We start from the raw sequence: 14,746 nt of genomic DNA, 5'->3' as shown, positions 1-14,746 counted from the left end.
ATAAACAATCATTTATTTCTTTATCATATTGGCTAGCTAATGTCCTCTCTTTGCTAGTTAGTGGCTGTGTTTCTGCGTTGGGTAGCAACGGGTGACTGTTCTCAGGCGGAAGATGTAAACAGCTTAATGTTCGTGTTAAATTTTTTTAAATTAAAATTCATTCTATACAGCAATCGCATATTTAGATACTGTTTCATAAAACTTTCAGGCTTAAAATGTTTAGGGAGAAATGGAAGACTGGTGTGTATTTTTTCTTTAAACTACCAAGACCAGCCATACACAGTAATGTTTATGTACATACAGTAATGTTTATGTTCCTAAATGAATATCGTTTATGACCTTCAGATGCGTTATGCTCCTCTTCTTTTTATGTTCAGCTACTAAAATTTCCCTTTAGTGGTAAAATCCATATAAATATTCAAAACTGAGTGGATTAAAATGTGCACAGTAAAGACATTAAATGATTAAATCTTTTCACTACCAACCAATGCACCACGAGTGCCCCTGTCGGTCATTTTGGCCAGCCAATCACTTACCGCGGTGCCCTGCGGTGGCTTGTGGGTACGTTGCTGTACCGCGGGTTTTTACCGCGCATTTTGAATGGTTGCATCTGTATAAAAACAGATAAAAGGACCACAGATTACAAAGTAAATACATATAAGAAAGACAAGCAGTTAGAGGTGCTACCAAAATTAGAAAATGAAGCAGATATAGACACTGTCTTCTGAAAAGAAAGGTTCTGAGGTTAGATTTAAATGCACTCAGGGTACGTGACTGATATCACTGGGAATACAAATTGAGAGCTCTGGGGTGCGGCTAGAGAAGACCCTGTCACCCACAGAATGTAGATGTTCTTGAGGACAGCTAGAAGACCAGAGTCAGACGGACAAAGGTGGGGAGTAGACAGATAAGCCATATACTGTAGGTACTGAATGAGGATGAGGATTTTGAAGTTGACTCGAAACCTGATAGGTAACCAATGCAAGGACTTAAACAGGTGTAATGCATCCCTGATAGGATTCTCGCTGTCATATTCTGAACATATTGAAGATTGCTCAGTGTGGATTTAATTTCCCCAGTGAACAGGATGTGCATTTATTAATTCTAGGGAAAAAAAGCCTTTCTTGATTTCTCTAGTTCCCTTTAAAATAAACTATTATTCCACAATGCAGAGTATTACATGGCCAGTATTTACAAATGATATTTGTGATTTAAAGAAATTAACACAAGCAGCTTTGGGGGATTTAAGTGTTGGCTGAGTTATTGCAGGATAAAAGACTAGAGATGTTGGTAAGAAAAAGATAATTTTGGGAATGTTGAGGAATACACTGATAAGAACACTTCCTAATGGGGTTAGGCATACTTTTGATGAAGATGAAGTTAACAGACTGTATGTTTACATAGATACTGAAATGAGGATTGTATTTTAGATTTTGTGTAGTTGCTAGCGTTGAACTGTGTGTTGGATGCACATGAATTGAAGGAATGGGCAAACATAGCTGATGCGGATCCACAGAGCCAGCATATTAAGATGTTTATAATTAGAGGCAATTTGTTTAAATAACTAGGCATGGATACTGATGTGCAAGAGAGGTGGAAAGGCTGTTTCCTTAAGCCAGCACTATAAAATATTTTATTCTCAGTGAGATGCTGCCATTTCACAGTGGGTTTCTAACACTGTGTATAGTTCCATCCACATAGTGCCTTTACTTCCATCCATTTCTAATCTTTATCCAGTACAGAGGATTTGGAGCCTATCCCAGTAAGCAACGGACACAAGGCAGAATACACCCTGGACATAGCGCCAGTCCATCACAGGACAGACAGACACAAACACACACACACTAGGGCCAGTTTTCCCATAAACCAATTAACTTACCAGTATGTTTTGGAGTGCCAGAGGGAGTCATATCACACATATGGAGAAAAACCATGTAACCCAGAGAGAACATGCAAACCCCACACTCGCAGGATGGCAGGAATTGAACCTAGGACCCCAGTGCTCCAAGATGGCAATGCTAACCACTTTGCCACCATTATAAATGGATGGATATCTTGGTTATCTTTCTAGTTTACAGGTTTGCATGCATAATTTAATTTTGAAAGCCACTGAGACATCAGGTACTACTGTTGTATTTATGAAAAAGAAACAAAACAAAAACATACTAACAACTGTGCCATCCTACTCCTTAGTTAATACATTTTATTATTCATAAACAGTTAACATTGTTAGCAAAATATTTTGAATTATATTTAACCCTATTTTTTCTTTAGTTTTGTATTTAACTCATTATATGATAGTCAGATTTAATGTATATTTGAACAATGAAAATATTTTTACAAGATGCGGGGGAAAGTGCAACAACTTATTACAGTGCTAAATTTAATATTGATTGCTAATAGTTTATGCTAAAACCTAACTTTCTTAATTAGATGTATTTAAAACAGTGAACTAAGTGTAACATACCATTCAGAAATACAATCGACAATAGTTTTGTGGTGTTTGTATGGATGAAACGTTTCTAAAATGTATAACGTAACAAAATTAAAGACTATTAAAATCTGTAATCTTTCCACTTGTCATTAGAAAGTACAAGTTTCTGCTTTGTCTAAGCATGGTATCAAAAAGTAGTCTAAGTGGTGAGAAAGCTGTGCTTAATGATAATTAGGTGACTTAAAAGTAAAAAGATGGTTCATATTGCTTGATTAATTTTAAAAACTAAGTTATAAATGCAAACGCGATTGCTGCCATAAGCGCTCCAGGCAGCAGAACGTTCGTTCTGTACTGTTGAGCTCCGCGCCTCCTCCGTCTCTCGGTGCCGCGCCCCTCTCTGACGGAGCGCAGTGGGCGGTACGCTATTTTCAGAGCCTCTGATTGGGGGGGAAAAAAGACCTGCTGATCAGTTTCACACACCAGGAAGAGAAAAGAATGGGATTTTTTCTCTTCGAAACGTGTTCTTTATGAAATTAGTGTATTTTAAACGTTTAATTAAGAAGTAAAAACCTTACAGTGTACACAAAGATTCTGAGCTGATCACGAGGAAGAAAAATCACCCATTTTTCGCGCATAAAAAGTGGTTTTTAACTCTCGAAACCTGTTCTTATATTTTAAAGTCGTGCAATGTCTAAGTTAAGCAGGAACACATCATTATATCTCATTTTTTATTTATTTTTTAAAAATTTTAAAAATAGTTTGCCCAGCCTAATAAGTCAGTATTTTACTTTCCTTATATCTGCATCCACACTTAATATTCATTCTGGTACAATATCAAATACCAGCTCCAGAAGAATCCCTCCAATATTCCAACTGGATTCTCTTTCCACTCTTTAGTAAAATGTTATGTCCTTACCATTCTTTAAATCATCTTCCTATAAAAAAAACTTTGAAATCACCATTTTCCAAATCAAAAACAGCCCTCCTTACAGTATCTCTCAAGCCTCTCACATTAAATGTTATCAACTTCAACATGGTACTTCCTTCACTTTGCAGCAAGATTTTGGGCTGATCAGATCATTCACACTACTAATAGGAGAACCAAACCCAGGACTAGGCACTGAGGATTCTGGGTTTTGCATAGGGTCAAATGGCTGATCTAAAGGATTCTGAACTTCCTCAGTATCTGGGACCAAACTCTCCACACCCTCCCCTTTCCCTCTCCCTCTTTTTGTGGCCTCTCCAGTTTCCCGTTGTCCTTTTAGATTTCCTCTTTGTATTCCTCCTTTTCTTCAGCTCTGTCTGCAGTTTCTTTTGGGATTTCTTTATTAACCTCTTCACTCCTAGATGGTTCTCCCTCTTCTTCAAATAACCTCTTTTCCATCACCTCCATAACATTGGACTCTTACTTCCTCTGATCTCTCTATCCTCTTCCACAGCTCCCTCCCTCATAACAACCCATCGTTGTCTCCCCAGGTTTTATTAGACTCATTCAAGTCCTTTCCTAGATCCAACTCGGATTCCTCTTCCTTCCTCAGAATCTACAAAGCATTTTCAGAACGCTACAATATTTTCTTTGGATACATATGGGTTGAAAAGCTGAATCAAGGGCCTTAATTCACACAAAGGTTCAATTTGTTCTTTCCAACCTGTGCTTTCCTCCAAATTGTATTGCATACTGCATGAGATAATAAAGATGGATCATAAAGTCCTTTAGAAGAAAAGTCCTGAAGACAAATCTCTTCCTTTCTCAGTCCAAAAACTCAATACTGACTTTTCAAACCTTTCCCGCTCCATCCATTTTTCTTCCCAAATCCTTTACTACAGTGCACCTCTTCCTCACAAGACAGAGGGTGCCGGGCCGCTATTTCTCAGCTTCTCACCATCCATTCTTGATGTATTCAGGAAACCCTTGGTTTCAACCCAGGGTGATTAGTAGTGGCGGTTTGTCTTTAGTACTTCTTTTCGGCAATCCAGCAGTCTTCTCTGTTGTCCTCTCCTTCACCTTCTTAGCAGGCCAAGACCAAGGTCGGGCCACTCAACACATGATCCTAGCCAAAAGGCAAAGAAGCAACTTCTGAGGGTTTTTTTGTTTTAAAACCACCTTCACCCCCTGTGCTCAAGCCAGAGAGATGCAAGTGGTGGCTTGTTGTTTTCTGGTCGCCACTGTCCCTTTCAGGTATCCTCTTCCTTGACTGGTGTTGCCTTCTTGAAGAAAAGGGTCTCTTCCGACATCCTTTTCGTCCCCCCAGCAAAGACGCCCAGCAGCTGTCATGCCACACACTGGGAGATCTTGGCCAAAAGGATAAGAATGGATTTTTTTTTGTTATAAAACAGGATGAAAAACAAAAACGCCTTACCTATTGCAATCCTACAAAACAACCCTCAACACCATGTGATAATTCTTCCATCTCTCCTTTGCTGCTGGAAAAACTCCATCTATATACACCCCACCCCATTCTCCTCACGATGTCAGCCTTGGCCTTCTGGAGCGTGCTGGTGACCGATACCTCCACTCCATGTTTAACCATCCTGCATTGATCCCAAACTGTGCAAACCTGTGTTCCCAGAAAACATGTTGTACTGTCTCCTCATCTGAACAGCCCTGCCTTGGGCACTGGCTCTTCCTAGACAATCCGCGGGCGTGCATGATGGCCCTAACTGACAACCAACCCCACACACTGAGCCAATTTGGGTCCTTCAGCCCGTTATCCAGTTCCCTGGGCTGGACCTCCTGCCAGATTACGTTGGAAACCTGGAAGTGTCGGTCTTTCCACAGTCTTTACCAGCTTATATAGCAATTGATTCAATTTCAATCTTCCCTGTCGTGCTTCCTGGTCTATCCGCAGCCACTGCACTGCGTGACAGTAGTGCAGTGGAAGACACTTGGCTTTCGGGGTTGTATTGGTCCACTCAGTCAAGTGCCACATACTTGACGCAAACCAGAGGCCCACAAAACAGCTGCACAGATGAGGTGGGTTATTATACAGGGTCACGCAGAGATTAGAGACAAAAGAGCAGTCTAGCTTGACCGGGAGGTTGGGGGGATTCCTCTTCCTCCCTCGCAGATTGGCCTGTACGTGTCTGTTCTCTTCATGTGCTCGTAGGCATTCCCCCACATAAAGGTCATCCTGACAAGCTCCTTCCTCTTTCCTACAGGTAGGAGGTATATTACCGCCAGATGGAGTAACAGGGATGAGCTCTCGATCTTCTACACTAGTGCCTTCCCTACCTAGGTAAGGGACCTCTTCTGCCAGAGGCCCAACTTCTGGCTGACTTTCTGAAACCTGGCCTCCCAGGCCCTGAGGGGTCTATGGTATGAAACTGGACCCCCAAAACTTTCACTGGGTCAGATGTCTGCGTCAGTCCTCCTGTTGATCCCACACCATGTGACCAGGTCCCAAAAAGCTTCACCATGCTCCTGTTCAGAAGAGCACCAGTGCCATTGGAGAAATCTTCCACAGTGCTCAACACTCTTCCCAAACCTCTTTGTGCACAGGAAGAGCATAATGCCGTCCACATATGCAGTGATTTTTGCTTCCTGTCCCCTTCCACCTGACACTTTTATCCCTACCACCTCTGTATCCGTCTGCAATTGGTCCAACAAGAGTTTTAAGTATATGACATACAGGAGCAGGGATAGAGGGCAGCCCCGTCACACACCACACCTTACCGGGACACCTTCTCCCACCATTCCATTGACACACACCCATGACTCCACGTCCTTATACAGCGTCCAGTTCACAAACATGTCAGGAAGGCCTTTCCGCTGTAGGAGTGTCCACAGGATGCCATGATGTACCCTCTCAAAGGCTTCCTTCTCCCCCTTCTTGAAGAACCACGCTGATCTTCATGGTATATCCCATCTCTGTGCTCTCCAGGACCTCATTGAGGACTTGCACAAGGATGGGCTTTACCTGTCCCCAAAAGGTCCTGTAGAAATCCATCAGCAGGCCATCAATACCAGGGACAGTGCCCTTCCTTAGGGTAAACACTGAGGCTTTGAGTTCCGCCCCGGACACTGCCCCCTCCAGTGCGGCAGGGTTATCCACCACCTTTCCTACCATGGACAGGAGCTTGTTCTTGATCCCGATGTCAACAGTCTTCTCTGAGAACAGTGATGTGTAAAATCTTGTGGCGCACTTTACCATCCTGGGTGTGTCAGTAGCTACAGTGCCGTCCTCCTTCCTGACGCAAACAAAGACGCTCTTCTCCTGTTGGCGCCTGACTGAGCCAAAGAACTGAGGTGAGCAGTGTTCCCCTCCCTCCCTCCAAACTCCCCACAGCCGAAAGAGAAAGCCTTTGCCCACTGTAGCCACTTATCCCTGAGCAGGTCGGTCTCTAATCTGGGATGCTCTTTCACCATCAAAGGTGCCCCCCTGGTTAAACCTTGCGTGCAGTGCTTCAAGCTCACTCTGGAGCCTCACGCAATGGCGTTCCTCCGGGCTTTGCTGGATCTTGCAGTATCTCCTTGTTGCCATCATGTGCTTGCACGATTGGCACCAGTGCACGTCTGACCCAAAGAGTTTCCTCCTCTCTTCATAATCTCTAAGCACTGACTTGATCCACCTCTGGGATTTCGCCTCCTGTAAAACTTCCTGGTTCAATTTCCAATAACTGGCACAATTTTTTCTTCTACAAAATATACTTTATTCCGAAATAACATCTCAAAAGGAAACAATCTCACTCCAAATAAAACACTGCATGCAATAAAAACATTCGGAAACCCCATTTGGCGAAGTCGCACTTAATCCTCCATCCTCCTGAGGTCCACCAGGATCCTCTGCTCTAGCTCCCTCGCTCCCCACTTTGTTGTGCCGGATGAGTGTTTCTGCGTCCCACAGGCCTTTTTACGTGAGGGACAGCAGTAGCCACAGTAGGAACTGTGTCCCCTTGTCCAATCCGGTAGGTGCCAGTCTAAACAGAATGTACTGGTAACTGAGCACCGCACCCATTACAGGAATTGCGTAATATTGTCCATTCTGCCCAACACCGCTTAGGTGAAGGGGCAGCTCCAGAACACGTGCTTCTGAGTCTCCTCAATGAAACACGTGTCCCGGGGGCAATGTGGGTTCCTGATAAGCGTGTGGCTATAAAGGACCTCTCTGGTAGCCAGCACGGCCAACCAGTTGAGGTCTTTCAGTTGGTTGTCAAGTTCTTTGGGTTGCGTCCTTTCCCAAGCTGGGAACCTGCAGCTTTTGGTCGGAAACCAGTTGCACCTCTTTGTACAGGGCTCTGTGGTTGATGCAGAGCTCTGGCTGTCTCGTGGCCTCGTACCTCCAAATGTTCCATTTGACAGGGTGGGTGTAGAAATCTGGTTGCCTCTTTGCCTTGGGCCCAGTGTTTGACCACTGGACCAAGTGTCTCATCAGGATGGAGAGCCATAGCCTGACAAAGTACTGGTACTTGTGGCCGATGGGCTCCCGCAGCGCCCGACAGAAGTTGCAGTTGAGTTTCAGGGGGAAATGTGGGACATCTCAACCCCCTTTCTCAACCAGCTGGCACATAGTTTTTCATGATGTACTTTTACATCCTGCCCCAGATGAAACCAAAGACCATCCCTTGCAGCGCTCATCTGAGTCTGGCAGGCAGCGGGTACACCACCGCCAGGTAAACAAAAGCCAGCAGGATGTCTGCTTTCAACACCATCACTTTCCCTGTGTAGGACAGCAACTGTGTTTTCCACAGATCCAGCTTTGCTTTCAACCTGGCGATCCTCTCGGTCCAGTTGATGGTCTTGTTGTCCTGGTTCTGAAAAGAACCCCCAGTATTTTGAGGGGCTCTGTGCAGAGCTCGAGACCCTCCAAAGCTGTCATCCTATGCTTCCAGGGCCCGAAGAACTTCAGTTTGCTCTTTTGGCAGTTGAGCTTAGACCCTGAGGCTCTGGAGTATTGCCCTCCTCAACCCCCTGTCCGACCTCAGGAACAGCGTTGTCGTTGGCGTACTGGGAGATCTTTAGGGTTTCCCCCACACCTCCCGGTAGCTCCAGGCCATTGATGACAGGGTTCAATCTCACCACCTCTGCTAGGGGTTCCGTGAAGAGAACATGGAGAAAAGGTGAAAGGGGACAGCCTTGTCATAATGTGGATTCCTGGGGAATGAAATCCCCCCCCCAGGTTTCCTTTGACGTTGACTGCTGCCTACATCAGAATACAGTATCTTTATCCAGCGGCTGAAACTCTCTCTGAAACCGAAGCGTTCCAGCACCCTGAACAGATAGCTGTGGTTCACTCTGTTGAAGGCTTTCCTCCTGGTCCAGGCTGACCACCATCATGGGCACGTTCCGGTCCTCGGCCCAGGCGATGGCGTCTCTGGTCAGCTGGAGGTTCCAGCTGACGGATCGCCCCTCCACCCCACACGTCTGGTCGCTGTGGATGATGTGGGGGAGGGCGGTTCTCAGTCTGCCGGTCAGGAGCTTGGACAGGATCTTTACGTCCACGCAGAGCATCGTGATCGGCCTCCAGTTTTTGAGGTCGGCGGCGTCTCCTCCTTTGAAGAGCAGGGAGATGACGCCCTCCCTCATGGTGTCTCCGAGTTTCCCCCGGCGGAAGATCTCCTGTGCCACTTCCACCAGATCTGCCGCCAGGGTGTCCCAGAAGCAGGTGTAGAATTCCTTGGGGAGTCCGTCCGGCCCCGGCACCTTGCCATTCTCCATGGACAAGAGCGCCGCCTTCAGCTCCTCGGCCGTGATCGGACCCTCCAAGTCCTCCCTCACCTCCTCCGGTACTCGTGCCGTCAGCCCCTCCAGAAAAGCATCGCCTGCCTCCACCTCCGTCTGCCTTTCTGAAAAGAGCTCCGTGTAGAAAGCGGTGGCCGCCTCTACTTTGTCGCTCTCGTCCAGCACTTCCTCTCCATCTCCCCGTCTCAGGCTGTGGATCACCCTCTTTTTCTGGGCTCCTCAGACCTGATTGAAGAAATAGGAGGAACAGGTTTCATTTTTTTCACAATACTCCCTTTGTGCCTTTACCAGGAAAGCCTTGGCTTTCTTGGTGTGCAGTTTGCAGAGCCTCTCCTTCAGGTCCCGTGCCCGGGCTGAATTGAAGGCTCCTCCCCCATTAGCCGAGCTGTACTCCTCCTCGAGTTGCCTCTGGAGTCGCGCAGCTTCCTTCCGTTCCCTGGCCGCCTTCCGTCTGCAGTACGTCTGCGTCAGGGTTCGGGCCTGTCCTTCACGGACTCCCACCATTCCACCACGGAGCTGTAGCCGTCTCTCAGGTCTCCCCATCTCACGTAGTCTTTCCGGAACAGTGCCCTGAAGTCGTCTTCCTCCAGTATCTCCCGGTTCAGCTTCCAGTACCCACGACTGAATGCCGGCAGATTGGTGTTAGCCACCACAGTCAAGAACTCGTGGTCGGAATACCACGCCGGGGACACCGTTGCCGACTCCAGGGAGCAGGTTGTGTGGAGAAAGATGTAGTCCAGGTGGCTGCACACTCCCTGTGAGTTTTTCCATGTCGTTCCGGTATCGTTAATGCGGCACAGTCTGAAGCCGTCTACCAGGGAGAACTACTTGAGTAGCGACTCCAGCTCTGCCGAGCTAGCGTCGCTCCCCTTCTCCCGGTCGACGTTGAAGTCCCCGCCGAGCACCACCTGTCTGTTGGTGGTGCAGCAGCTGGCCAGGTCAGCAAGCACTTCCTTCCACAGTTCCATAGAAGGTTCCATCAGAGCATAGATGTTAATTGCTCTCAACTTCTGCCCCTTCCAGTTGATATCTCCGACCAGGATCCGGCCCTGCACCACCAAGAAGGAGGAAACCAGCGTCATCTGTGTTTCCGAGGAGGATTCCCACTCCGGAAGAGTGGACCCCTCCTACGCTCCAGCATTATTCTCCCGACTTCCTGGGCTGCCTCCTTCTGTTGTCTTTGGGCTGCCGGGGGGAGGGTTTCCATTTCCTCTAGGACGAGGAAACGGTTCTCCCTTACCACTCTTCTTCTGTCCTTCCAATGGTGGATCCGCCCTGGTTCTCTTCTCCCGCTTTCGCTTTCCCTTCTAGCTAGGAGTTATCCAGGGCCCTTCCTCCGGTTGGCCATTTTGTCCGTCTTCCTGGCGGCCATCTTGTGGCACCGATGCGGCTGGGGGTGTGGCCTCGGCAGTTTCGGTTCTCTGCGGGGCAGGTGTGGGTTCTTTGTTCTCACCTCTCTCCCTTTGTCTGGAGACCGGTTTCTGCCGGCCGGCTTCCACCACCTGCGCAAACGAAGGTTTGCTTACCTTGCATTGGCGAAGGTGTCCCACGGCACCGCATCCGTCGTACGTTTTGGCAGCCCGGCAGGTTTTTGCCAGGTGCCCCTCTTTGTTGCAGTTGTGACATCTGACAATGTCACGTGTTCTCCTTGTGGCCGGACTGTCTGCACTTCTTGCAGAAATCCGGCATCCTGGGCTAGTAAAGGTACCCCCTGTTGGCTCCGATGTTGAAGCGGGCCGGGGGGTGCTGGAAACCGTCAACGCCCTCTGGGTCCTCTTTCAGGAGGACTCGGTACCGGCGTTTGCCGTACCAGACGCTGGAACTGTCCCTCATCTCCGTCTGTTTGCCCAGCACAGTTATGTACCTCCCTAGGTACGCTGTTACCAGTTCCGTTGGCACATAGGGGTTGTATGTGAGGACTGTGACGGTCCTCTGGTTAGTCTTCCTCATAGGCTCCGGCCTGAAATCAGAGAAACGGGTGCTTACCTTTTTCCCTGATCAGTCTCGTTGCCTTTTCATATGAGGAGTCCGTGGCCATGTAGGCCTCCATGTATCTCTCTGCCTTGTTGTCTTGCAGACAGAAGAGATCTCCAGCCACCAACTGCAGGATCCCTCTCAGGAAGGTCATGAAGAAGGATTTCACAGTTTGCATTCTCTCTCCTTTCTTGGTCCAGTGGAACCGGATCAGTGTCCTCTTGTCTGCCATCTTTCCTGGAAAGGAGAAAAGGAGAGAGAGAAATCCAAAGTCCTGTGGAGAGGAGGGTTTAGCTGCTAAATGAGCAGCTAGGGAGCCCTGGCCTTTGTCCTTGCCCAGCTAGATGCAGGCGCAGGAGGAGGTAGAGAGGAGAGCGGGAAGTGTTTCCGGGTCTCCAGGAAGAAAGCAAGCACCGCGGGCAGGCCACGAGTACCTACTCCCTGCCAAGGAGGTGGAGGGGAGAGGAGAGAGCAGAGAGAGAACGTTGCTGCCATTTTCCACCAAGCTCAGCTGCTGCTTGGCCTTAACCCCCTAGGCTCAACCTAGAGCAATACCAGCTCAAGCACTGTTCACGATCTTTGATCGCCTTATAGACCTTTGGAAAGACAAGAACTGCGGGCATGCCGCTTGAACTTGATCTTAGCCAAAAGGCCGAGAAGCGATGCCCAACGCCGGCCTTGGGCGGGTGCGCGGGCGTCCGGCTGCCATGCAGCGGCGCAGGCTGACACCTCTGGAGCTGGTCTGCACACGGCTGTCCTTCGTTCTTTTGTTCAGAAATCTTACTAAAAACCTTTCTATCTTCTTTATATACTCTTTCCTCCAGGACCGCACAATTTAGTCTCCATACCCCTCTGCCAAACGTAATTCCAAAATCCGCTATTTTAATGTTCACACTACAATGGTCAGAAAACCACACTGGGGTGACTTGAACAGTCTCTGCCTTGATTGTACTGGAAACAAACATAATCTAGTCTTCTGCACACACCCCTCGTGTTGCTCCAGGTACATCCCACTTGTGGTGTGTTACACATTATGGCTATCCTTCAAATTGTACGTTCTCAAAATATTCCTTACCTTTTGGGCATCCCCATCCTTCTCATTATCAATATTGAAATCCCCACCAATCACTACAGCTTTGTTTGTCATGCACAAAGGACCCAAATTGGTCAAGGGGTCTCTCCTTTCCCTAATTGCAGCTGGTGCATACACACACAAACCTCCCTTCCACCCCGTTAACCCTCGCATCCACACACAAACACCTTCCCGGCTCACTCACCCTCACCTCTCCGCATTCTGTTTGAGGGTTCCCAAACAGGATCCCTACCCCGGTAGAGTTTACCTTCCCAATACTCCACCTTGAGGGGCCACGGTCCCACAAGGCGGTCAGCATCTCTTTCTTTCTCGTCCTTGATATGAACCTCCTGTAAAAAACAGTCTGTTTCAAATCTCTAATATACTCAAGAACAGCCACTCTCTTAGCCCTATCACGCAGCCCTTGAACATTAATTGTCAAGATGCTGCTCATTGGCTAAAAAAGGGTTAAGGCCAGGCTTTTGGGGCTCTCCCCTCACCCTCTTTGATGTAGGCCTGTAATTCGGCGCCACATCTCAGCACCTCCTCCTTCTCTTTCCCTCGAGGCCCATCCCCAGCACTTCCCTTCCACTATGATCAAAAGTGGGCTTAACACTACTGAACTGTCTAAGGATATCCTTGATTTTATCAACCTTTTGGGTATCTCACCCCCTCCCTTTACCAGGTAGTTTAAGAAAGCCACTGGTGGTCTCGATATTGAGCCTCCAGAGACTTCCTGCCTGCCACACCTTCCGACGTAGCTCCTCATATCTTCGCTGGCGGACTTTCCTAGCTAAATCCCCAGCTTTTTGAACCTCCTTATCCTTAATTAGGTCCACCAGAACCTGCTGTGCAGCTATAGCAGACTTCTGTTCCCTACTTGTAATCCTAATTAGGTTTCTGCCCTCTTGTACTAACTTAGCCAAATTAGGGACAAGTGTAAAATCAATCCGTCCCTCCTCACTTACTCACTACTGTTGTCGAGCTCTCTTCCACGTCTACCTCTGGATCCAGGGTGGGACTTCCGCTCTCTATCTCCTGGTCTTCCACCGATTTCTGCATCCCTCCATCTACTGCTTTTCTAACTGTATCCTCCTCCGTTTCTTCTGGCACTCCAGTCGCCTCCTCTCCCCCCTCTGTACCTGAAACAGAGAGGGACGAAGAAGGCCCAGCAACCCCAGAAGAAGGCCCTGCTGCCTCCCTGCTTACCAAAATATGGCTCAGAGGGCAGTCCTTATACAAATGGCCTTCCTCCCCACACAGGTTGCATGTCCTCGCCGTCTTGCAGTCTGCTCCCAGGTGTCCTTTTTTCCCCGCAGCGTTTGCTAACCAGCTCCCTACAATGTGCTGTGAAATGTCCCTCACCTCCGCATCTCCTGCATGTCAGTGGCTGTCCCGGATAACTGAGGTATCCACAATTAACCCCAATAAACATCGCAGGGGGATGCAGAAAGCCATCTTCTTGGGTACTGACAGTCCTTAGACAAACAAAATACCTGATCTTCCCCGTCCAATACCCATTTCTATGCATTATTCTGACTCCTTTAGTTGTTAAGTCCACAAATCGTTTCAGAAATATCTCAATGTCCTCTTCAGGCACATACGGATTAAACATTTGAACAACCAGAGGCCTGTTTTTCCTTATCAACAAAGGCTCAACAATGTAATCACACAAAGGCTTCTCATCCTTTTTAGCTTTGGCCATCTCCCAGACTTTATGACAAACCGCCCTGCCCATCAGAAACAGGTCATAGGTCTTTTTACCCCAAAAATCTTGAAAACAAACATCAGCAGGAATCAAGCCAAAAACTCCGAATTATATCATCTCCAAAAATTCCCCTGTCTCTCAAGATCTTTTCTCCGGCTTCTCCTTTCTGCACAAACCTAATTTTTTCTCAGCTGACCTTCTCTGCTGCTGGTGCCCTCTACTGGTCTTCCCGCTGTACTTCTGGCTGAAGCTGCAGGTGCCACATAACTTCTTCCTCCTTCCTTCGCAGATCCTTTTTCAGGCCTTCCAAAGTCTTCTCCGGCCAGGGTCCTCCCTGCCGTATCCGAAATGCCTTCAGGAGCCGGCTCCATCCCTCCGTCCTCTCCGCTCCGCCGCTCCCTCTGGTAGGTTGTACTCTCGCTCTCCTCTCCATCCATCACTGCTGTCTCTTCCTTTGACCCAGTCTTCTAGCCGCGGTCAAGCCACGTACTATTAGAGCTGAGCTAAAAGGCCGAGAAGCGATGCCCGACGCCGGCCTTGGGCAGGCGCGCGGGCGTCTGGCTGGCGCGCAGCGGCGCAGGCCGACGCGTCGGGAGCCCGGTCCGCATGCGGCTGCCGGCTGCCGGAACTCCGCTCTCCCCCTCTCTTGCCTGCCTCCCTGCCTCCTTGCTCGCCTGCCAGCCCGCCAGTCCCGGGCAGGGGCCCTGCTCTTGGATCTCCTGTCAACGGCCCGACAATGACCGCAGCCGAAGGGGGTGCCAGCCGGCCGGCCTCCTTAGCTTAGGCCCCTCCCACCAGCAGCAGCTGTGCCAACCGAGCTGCAAGCGAAAGCGGACCGTCGGCACCAGCTGGCAGAGGCAAGGGGCAGCGCTCTCTCGG

The sequence above is a fragment of the Lepisosteus oculatus genome, chromosome 16 (genome assembly GCF_040954835.1).
Source record: "Lepisosteus oculatus isolate fLepOcu1 chromosome 16, fLepOcu1.hap2, whole genome shotgun sequence".
In the NCBI taxonomy this organism is placed as follows: Eukaryota; Metazoa; Chordata; class Actinopteri; order Semionotiformes; family Lepisosteidae; genus Lepisosteus; species Lepisosteus oculatus.
This window is presented reverse-complemented; position numbering follows the sequence as displayed.